Source organism: Triticum dicoccoides, chromosome 1A (assembly GCF_002162155.2).
Source record: "Triticum dicoccoides isolate Atlit2015 ecotype Zavitan chromosome 1A, WEW_v2.0, whole genome shotgun sequence".
Lineage (NCBI taxonomy): Eukaryota > Viridiplantae > Streptophyta > Magnoliopsida > Poales > Poaceae > Triticum > Triticum dicoccoides.
This window is the reverse complement of record NC_041380.1, coordinates 495,309,447-495,320,168: the sequence shown is the minus strand read 5'-3', so window position 1 is coordinate 495,320,168 and position 10,722 is coordinate 495,309,447.

Sequence of the window (10,722 nt, the reverse complement as noted above, 5' to 3'; positions counted from 1 at the left end):
GTATCGGGTATTTTCCGGAGTACCGGGGGGGTACCGAAACCCCCCGTGGGGTTATTGGGCATCATGGGCCTATTGGTGGAGGAGAGGAGGTAGGCCAAGGCAGGGTGCGCGCCCCCCTAGCCCAAATCGAATTGGACTAGGGGGGCCAACCCCCTTTCCTTCTCTCCTCCCTCACCTTCCCCCTTCTCCTTGTTGGAATAGGAAAGTGTTGGGGAACGCAGTAATTTCAAAAAAAATCCTACGCACACGCAAGATCTATTTAGGTGATGCATAGCAACGAGAGGGGAGAGTGTTGTCTACGTACCCTTGTAGACCGTAAGCGGAAGCATTATGACAACGCGGTTTGAAGGAAATATGCCCTAGAGGCAATAATAAAGTTGTTATTTATATTTCCCTATATCATGATAAATGTTTATTATTCATGCTAGAATTGTATTAACAGGAAACTTAGTACATGTGTGAATACATAGACAAACAGAGTGTCACTAGTATGCCTCTACTTGACTAGCTCGTTGAATCAAAGATGGTTATGTTTCCTAGCCATAGACATGAGTTGTCATTTGATTAACGAGATCACATCATTAGAGAATGATGTGATTGACTTGACCCATTCCGTTAGCTCAGCACGATGATTGTTTAGTTTGTTGCTATTGCTTTCTCCATAACTTATACATGTTCCTATGACTATGAGATCATGCAACTCCCGAATACCAGAGGAACACTTTGTGTGCTACCAAACGTCACAACGTAACTGGGTGATTAAAAAGGTGCTCTACAGGTGTCTCCGATGGTTTTTGTTGAGTTGGCATAGATCGAGATTAGGATTTGTCACTCCGATTGTCAGAGAGGTATCTCTGGGCCTTCTCGGGAATGCACATCAATATAAGCCTTGCAAGGAATGTGACTAATGAGTTAGTTGCGGGATGATGCATTATGGAACGAGTAAAGAGACTTGTTGGTAACGAGATTGAACTAGGTATTGAGATACCGACGATCGAATCTCGGGCAAGTAACATACCGATGACAAAGGGAACAATGTATATCATTGTGCGGTTTGACCGATAAAGATCTTCGTAGAATATGTGGGAGCCAATATGAACATCTAGGTTCCGCTATTAGTTATTGACTGGAGACGTGTCTCGGTCATGTCTACATAGTTCTCGAACCCGTAAGGTCCGCACGCTTAAGTTCGGTGACGATCGGTATTATGAGTTTATGTGTTTTGATGTACCGAAGGTAGTTCGGAGTCTCGGATATGATGAGGAGTCTCAAAATGGTCGAGACATAAAGATTGATATATTGGATGACTATATTCGGACACTGATGAGTTCCGGGGGTCACCGGATAATTATCAAAGTGTCGGGGGGTTATCGGAACCCCCGGGGGAACTAATGGGCCAACATGGGCCTTGTGAGAGAGAGAGGAGGGGCCATAGGGCTGGATGCCCCCCTTGGGAGTCCTAATTGGACAAGGAGGGGGTGCGCCCCCTCTTTCCCTCCCTCTTCCCCTCTCTTTCCTTCCCCCTCCTTCTTCCTAGTTGGACTAGGAAAGGGGGAGGCCTACTCCTACTAGGAGGAGGACTCCTCCCTCTCCTTGGCACGCCCCAAGGCCGGCCGGCCTCCCCCCTTGCTCCTTTATATACAAGGGCAGGGGGCACCCTAGGACACACAAGTTGATTTGTTTCCAACCGTGTGTGGTGCCCCCCTCCACCATAATCCACCTCGGTCATATCGTAGCGGTGCTTAGGCAAAGCCCTGTTCTGGTAGCATCATCATCACCGTCATCATGCCTTCGTGCTGACGAAGCTCTCCCTCGACACTCTGCTGGATCGTGAGTTCGTGGGACGTCACCGAGCTGAATGTGTGTAGATCGCGGAGGTGTCGTACTTTCGGTACTAGGATCGGTCGATCGTGAAGACGTACGACTACATCAACCGCGTTGTCATAACGCTTCCGCTTACGGTCTACGAGGGTACATAGATAACACTCTCCCCTCTCGTTGTTATGCATCACCTAGATAGATCTTGCGTGTGTGTAGAATTTTTTTGAAATTACTGCGTTCCCCAACAGTGGCATCCGAGCCAGGTCTATGCGTAGATGTTATATTATGCACGAGCAGAACACAAAGGAGTTGTGGGCGTGGGTATATACGTATTGCTTGTTGTCACTAGTTGATTCTTGATTCGGCGGTATTGTTGGATGAAGCGGCCCAGACCGACATTACACGTACGCTTACGCTAGACTGGTTCTACCGACATGCTTCGCATATAGGTGGCTGGTGGGTGTCAGTTTCTCCAACTTTAGTTGAATCAGATTCAATGAACAGGGTTCTTTTTGAATATCAAAAAGCAATCACTATACCGTGTTGTGGTTTTTTATGCGTAGGTAAGAACGGTTCTTGCTCAGCCCATAGCACCCACGTAAAACTTGCAAAAACAAAGTAGAGGACATCTAACTTGTTTTTGTAGGGCATGTTGTGATATGATATGGTCAAGACATGATGCTAAATTTTATTGTATGAGATGATCATGTTTTGTAACGGAGTTATCGGCAACTGGCAGGAGCCATATGGTTGTCGCTTTATTGTATGAAGTGCAATCGCCATGTAATTGCTTTACTTTATCACTAAACGGTAGCGATAGTCGTAGAAGCAATAGTTGGTGTGATGACAATGATGCTTCGATGGATATCAAGGTGTCAAGCCGGTGACGATGGTGATCATGACGGTGCTTTGGAGATGGAGATCAAAGGCACAAGATGATGATGGCCATATCATATCACTTATATTGATTGCATGTGATGTTTATCCTTTATGCATCTTATTTTTCTTAGTTCGGCGACAACATTATAAGATGATCTCTCACTAAATTTCAAGGTATAAGTGTTCTCCCTGAGTATGCACCATTGTTACAGTTCGTCGTGCTGAGACACCACGTGATGATCGGGTGTGATAAGCTCTACGTTCACATACAACGGTGCAAGCCAGTTTTGCACATGCAGAATACTATCTAAGTGGGAGTTCTTAAGTAATTTGATTAATTGAACTTTAATTTATCATGAACTTAGTACCTGATAGTTTTTTGCATGTCTATGTTGTTGTAGATAGATGGCCCATATTGTTGTTCCGTTGAATTTTAATGCGTTCCTAGAGAAAGCTAAGTTGAAAGATGATGGTAGCAACTACACAGACTGGGTCCGTAACTTGAGGATTATCCTCATTGCTGCACAGAAGAATTACGTCCTGGAAGCACCGCTAGGTGACAAACCCGCTGCAGGAGCAACGCCAGATGTTATGAACACCTGGCAGAGCAAAGCTGATGACTACTCGATAGTTCAGTGTGCCATGCTTTACGGCTTAGAACCGGGACTTCAACCACGTTTTGAATGTCATGGAGCATATGAGATGTTCCAGGAGTTGAAGTTAATATTTCAAGCAAATGCCCGGATTGAGAGATATGAAGTCTCCAATAAGTTCTACAGCTACAAAATGGAGGAAAATAGTTCTGCCAGTGAACATATACTCATAATGTCTAGGTACCACAACCACTTGACTCAGCTGGGAGTTAATCTTCCTGATGATAGTGTCATTGACATTGTTCTTCAATCACTGCCACCAAGCTACAAGAGCTTCACGATGAACTATAATACGCAAGGGATGGATAAGACGATTCCTGAGCTCTTTGCAATGCTAAAGGCTGTGGAGGAAGAAATCAAGAAGGAGCATCAAGTGTTGATGGTCAACAAGACCACCAGTTTCAAGCAAAAGGGTAAAGGGAAGAAGGGGAACTTCAAGAAGAACAGCAAGCCAGTTGCTGCTCAAGTGAAGAAACCCAAGTCTTGACCTAAGCCTGAGACTGAGTGCTTCTACTGCAAAGGGACTGGTCACTGGAAGCGAAACTGCCCCAAGTATTTGGCAGAGAAGAAGGATGGCAAAGTGAAAGGTATATTTGATATACAGGTTATTGATGTGTACCTTACTAATGCTCGCAGTAGTGCCTAGGTATTTGATACTGGTTCAGTTGCTAACATTTGCACCTCGAAACAGGGGCTATGGATTAAGCGAAGATTGGCTAAGGACGAGGTGATGCATGATGCGCGTGGGAAATGGTTCCAAAGTCGATGTGATCGCCATCAGCACGCTACCTCTACATCTACCTTCGGGATTAGTTTTAGACCTAAATAATTGTTATTTGGTGCCAGCGTTGAGCATGAACATTATATCTGGATCTTGTTTGATGCAAGACGGTTATTCATTTAAATCAGAGAATAATGGTTGTTCTATTTATATGAGTAATATCTTTTATGGTCATGCACCCTTGATGAGTGGTCTATTTTTACTAAATCTTGATAGTAGTGATACACACGTTCATAGTATTGAAACCAAAAGATGCAGAGTTGATAATGATAGTGCAACTTATTTGTGGCACTGCCGTTTAGGTCATATTGGTGTAAAGCGCATGAAGAAACTCCATTCTGATGGACTTTTGGATCACTTGATTATGAATTACTTGGTACTTGCGAACCATGCCTCATGGGTAAGATGACTAAAACTCCGGTCTCTGAAACAATGAGCGAGCAACAGAGTTATTGGAAATCATACATATTGATGTATGTGGTCCAATGAACATTGAAGCTCGCGGCGAATATCGTTATTTTCTCACATTCACAGATGATTTGAGCAGATATGGGTATATCTACTTAATGAAACATAAATCTGAAACATTTGAAAAGTTCAAAGAATTTCAGAGTGAAGTGGAAAATCATCGTAACAAGAAAATTAAGTTTCTACGATCTGATCGTGGAGGTGAATATTTGAGTTATGAGTTTGGACTTCATTTGAAACAATGCGGAATAGTTTCACAACTCACGCCACCTGGAACACCACAACGTAATGGTGTGTCCGAACGTTGTAACCACACTTTATTAGATATGGTGCTATCTATGATGTCTCTCACTGATTTACCGCTATCGTTTCGGGGTTATGCTTTAGAGACGACTACATTCATGTTAAATAGGGCACCATCTAAATCCGTTGAGACGACACCTTATGAACTGTGGTTTGGCAAGAAACCCAAGTTGTCGTTTCTTAAAGTTTGGGGTTGCAATGCTTATGTGAAGAAGCTTCAACCTGATAAACTCGAATCCAGATCGGAGAAATGTGTCTTCATAGGATATCCAAAGGAGACTGTTGGGTACACCTTCTATCACAGATCCGAAGGCAAAATATTCGTTGCTAAGAATGGATCCTTTCTAGAGAAGGAGTTTCTCTCGAAAGAAGAGAGTAGGAGGAAAGTAGAACCTGAAGAGGTAATTGTACCTTCTCCCTTATTGGAAAGTAGTTCATTACTGAAATCAGTTCTAGTGATTCCTACACCAGTAAGTGAGGAAGCTAATGATGATGATCATGAAACTTCTGATCAAGTTACTACCGAACCTCGTAGGTCAACCAGAGTAAGATCCGCACCAGAGTGGTATGGTAATCATGTCCTAGAAGTCATGTTACTTGACCATGACGAACTTACGAACTATGAGGAAGCGATGATGAGCCCAGATTCTGCAGAATGGCTTGAGGCCATGAAATCTGAGATGGGATCCATGTATGAGAACAAAGCGTGGACTTTGGTTGACTTGCCCGATGATCGGCAGACCATAGAGAATAAATGGATCTTCAAGAAGAAGACTGATGATGACGGTAATATTACTGTCTAGAAAGCTCGACTTGTTGCAAAAGGTTTTCGAAAAGTTCAAGGAGTTGACTACGATGAGACTTTCTCACCCGTAGCGATGCTTAAGTCCGTTCGAATCATGTTAGCAATTGCCGCATTCTATGATTATGAAATTTGGCAAATGGATGTCAAAATTGCATTCCTTAATGGATATCTTAAAGAAGAGTTGTATATGATGCAACCAGAAGGTTTTGTCGATCCAAAAGGTGCTAATAAAGTGTGCAAGCTCCAGCGATCCATTTATGGACTGGTGCAAGCCTCTCGGAGTTGGAATATACACTTTGATAGTGTCATCAAAGCATATGGATTTATACAGACTTTTGGAGAAGCATATATTTACAAGAAAGTGAGTGGGAGCTCTGTAGCATTTCTGATATTATATGTAGATGACATATTGTTGATCGGAAATGATACTGAATTTCTGAATAGCATAAAAGGACACTTGAATAAGAATTTTTCAATGAAAGACCTTGGTGAAGCTGCTTATATATTGGGCATCAAGATCTATAGAGATAGATCAATATGCTTAATTGGACTTTAACAAAGCACATACCTTGATAAATTTTTGAAGAAATTCAAAATGGATCAAGCAAAGAAAGGGTTCTTGCATGTGTTACAAGGTGTGAAGTTGAGTCAGACTCAATGCCCGACCACTGCAGAAGATAGAGAGAAAATGAAAGGTGTTCCCCATGCTTCAGCCATAGGCTCTATCATGTATGCAATGCTATGTACCAGACCTGATGTGTGCCTTCCTATCAGTTTAGCAGGGAGGTACCAAAGTAATCCAGGAGTGGATCACTGGACAACGGTCAAGAACATCCTGAAATACCTGAAAAGGACTAAGGATATGTTTCTCGTTTATGGAGGTGACAAAAAGCTCATTGTAAATGGTTACGTCGATGCAAGCTTTGGCACTGATCCGGATGACTCTAAGTCACAAACCAGATACGTATTTATATTGAACGGTGGAGCTGTCAGTTGGTGCAGTTCTAAACAAAGCGTCGTGGCGGGATCTACGTGTGAAGCGGAGTACATAGCTGCTTCGGAAGCAGCAAATGAAGGAGTTCATATCCGATCTAGGTGTCATACCTAGTGCATCGGGTCTAATGAAAATCTTTTGTGACAATACTGGTGCAATTGCCTTGGCAAAGGAATCCAGATTTCACAAGAGAACCAATCACATCAAGAGAAGCTTCAATTCCATCCACGATCAAGTCAAGGAGGGAGACATAGAGATTTGCAAGATACATACGGATCTAAATGTTGCAGACCCGTTGACAAAGCCTCTCTCACGAGCAAAACATGATCAGCTCTAAGACTCCATGGGTGTTAGAATCATTACAATGTAATCTAGATTACTGACTCTAGTGCAAGTGGGAGACTGAAGGAAATATGCCCTAGAGGCAATAATAAAGTTGTTATTTATATTTCTTTATATCATGATAAATGTTTATTATTCATGCTAGAATTGTATTAACCGGAAACTTAGTACATGTGTGAATACATAGACAAACATAGTGTCACTAGTATATGCCTCTACTTGACTAGCTCATTGAATCAATGATGGTTATGTTTCCTGACCATAGACATGAGTTGTCATTTGATTAACGGGATCACATCATTAGAGAATGATGTGATTGACTTGACCCATCCGTTAGCTTAGCACGATGATCGTTTAGTTTGTTGCTATTGCTTTCTCCATAACTTATACATGTTCCTATGACTATGAGATCATGCAACTCCCGAATACCGAAGGAACACTTAGTGTGCTATCAAACGTCACAACATAACTGGGTGACTATAAAGATGCTCTACAGGTGTCTCCGATGGTGTTTGTTGAGTTGGCATAGATCGAGATCAGGATTTGTCACTCTGAGTATCGGAGAGGTATCTCTAGGCCCTCTCGGTAATACACATCACTACAAGCCTTACAAGCAATGTGACTAATGAGTTAGTTGCGGGATAATGCATTACGGAACGAGTAAAGAGATTTGACGGTAACTAGATTGAACTAGGTATTGAGATACCGACGATCGAATCTCGGGAAAGTAACATACCGATGACAAAGGGAACAACATATGTTGTTGTGCGGTTTGACCGATAAAGATCTTTGTAGAATATGTAGGAACCAATATGAGCATCCAGGTTCCGCTATTGGTTATTGACCGGAGATGAGTCTAGGTCATGTCTACATGGTTCTCAAACCCGTAGGGTCCGCATGCTTAACGTTCGGCGACGATCGATATTATGAGCTTATGTGTTTTGATGTACCGAAGGTAGTTCGGAGTCCCAGGTATGATCACGGACATGACGAGGAGTCTCGAAATGGGGTTCCGGTAACCTCCTGGTACTCCGGAAAATGCCCGAACTCATCCGGAACCATTCCGATGTCCAAACATAGGCTTCCAATATATCGATCTTTATGTCTCAACCATTTCGAGACTCCTTGTCATGTCCATGATAATACCCGGGAGTCCAAACTACCTTCGGTACATCAAAACACATACTCATAATACCGATCGTCACCGAACGTTAAGCGTGTGGACCTTATGGGTTCAAGAACTATGTAGACATGACCGAGACTCATCTCCGGTCAATAACCAATAGCGGAACCTAGATGCTCATATTGGTTCCTACATATTCTACGAAGATCTTTTATTGGTCGAACCGCACAACAACATACGTAGTTCCCTTTGTCATCGGTATGTTACTTTCCCAAGATTCTATCATCGGTATCTCAATACCTAGTTCAATCTAGTTATCGTCAAATCTCTTTACTCGTTCCGTAATGCATTATCCCGCAACTAACTCATTAGTCACATTGCTTGTAAGGCTTGTAGTGATGTGTATTACCGAGAGGGCCTAGAGATACCTCTCCGATACTCAGAGTGACAAATCCTGATCTTGATCTATGCCAACTCAACAAACACCATCGAAGACACCTGTAGAGCATCTTTATAGTCACCCAGTTACGTTGTGACGTTTGATAGCACACTAAGTGTTCCTTCGGTATTCGGGAGTTGCATGATCTCATAGTCATAGGAACATGTATAAGTTATGGAGAAAGCAATAGCGACAAACTAAACGATCATCGTGCTAAGCTAACGGATGGGTCAAGTCAATCACATCATTCTCTAATGATGTGATCCCGTTAATCAAATGACAACTCATGTCTATGGTCAGGAAACATAACCATCATTGATTCAATGAGCTAGTCAAGTAGAGGCATATACTAGTGACACTATGTTTGTCTATGTATTCACACATGTACTAAGTTTCCGGTTAATACAATTCTAGCATGAATAATAAACATTTATCATGATATAAAGAAATATAAATAACAACTTTATTATTGCCTCTAGGGCATATTTCCTTCAGTCTCCCACTTGCACTAGAGTCAGTAATCTAGATTACATTGTAATGATTCTAACACCCATGGAGTCTTGGTGCTAATCATGTTTTGCTCGTGAGAGAGGCTTAGTCAACGGGTCTGCAACATTCAGATCCGTATGTATCTTGCAAATCTCTATGTCTCCCTCCTTGACTTGATCGCGGTTGGAATTGAAGCTTCTCTTGATGTGATTGGTTCTCTTGTGAAATCTGGATTCCTTTGCCAAGGCAATTGCACCAGTATTGTCACAAAAGATTTTCATTAGACCCGATGCACTAGGTATGACACCTAGATCGGATATGAACTCCTTCATCCAGACTCCTTCATTTGCTGCTTCCGAAGCAGCTATGTACTCTGCTTCACACGTAGATCCCGCCACATCGCTCTGCTTGGAACTGAACCAACTTACAGCTCCACCATTTAATAAAAATATGTATCCGATTTGTGACTTAGAGTCATTCGGATCAGTGTCAAAGCTTGCATCGATGTAACCGTTTACGATGAGCTCTTTGTCACCTCCATAAACAAGAAACATATCCTTAGTCCTTTTCGGGTATTTCAGGATGTTCTTGACTGCTGTCCAGTGATCCACTCCTGGATTACTTTGGTACCTCCATGCTAAACTAATAGCAAGGCACACATCAGGTCTTGTACACAGCATTGCATACATGATAGAACCTATGGCTGAATCATAGGGAATGACTTTAATTTTCTCTCTATCTTCTGTAGTGGTCGGGCATTGAGTCTGACTTAACTTCACACCTTGTAACACAGGCAAGAACCCTTTCTTTGCTTGATCCATTTTGAACTTCTTCACAACTTTATCAAGGTATGTGCTTTGTTAAAGTCCAATTAAGCGTCTTGATCTATCTCTATAGATCTTGATGCCCAATATATAAGTAGCTTCACCGAGGTCTTTCATTAAAAAATTCTTATTCAAGTGTCCTTTTATGCTATTCAGAAATTCAGTATCATTTCCGATCAACAATATGTCATCTACATATAATATCAGAAATGCTACGGAGCTCCCACTCACTTTCTTGTAAATACAGGCTTCTCCAAAAGTCTGTATAAAACCATATGCTTTGATCACACTATCAAAGCGTATATTCCAACTCCGAGAGGCTTGCACCAGTCCATAAATGGATCCCTGGAGCTTACACACTTTGTTAGCACCTTTTGGATCGACAAAACCTTTTGGTTGCATCATATACAACTCTTCTTTAAGATATCCATTAAGGAATGCAGTTTTGACATCCATTTGCCAAATTTCATAATCATAAAATGCGGCAATTGCTAACATGATTCGGACGGACTTAAGCATCGCTACGGCTGAGAAGGTCTCATCGTAGCCAACTCCTTGAACTTGTTGAAAGCCTTTTGCAACAAGTCGAGCTTTGTAGATAGTAACATTACCGTCAGCGTCAGTCTTTTTCTTGAAGATCCATTTATTCTCTATGGCCTGCCGATCATTGGGAAAGTCAACCAAAGTCCACACTTTGTTCTCATACATGGATCCCATCTCAGATTTCATGGCCTCAAGCCATTTTGCGAAATCTAGGCTCATCATCGCTTCCTCATAGTTCATAGGTTCATCATGGTCAAG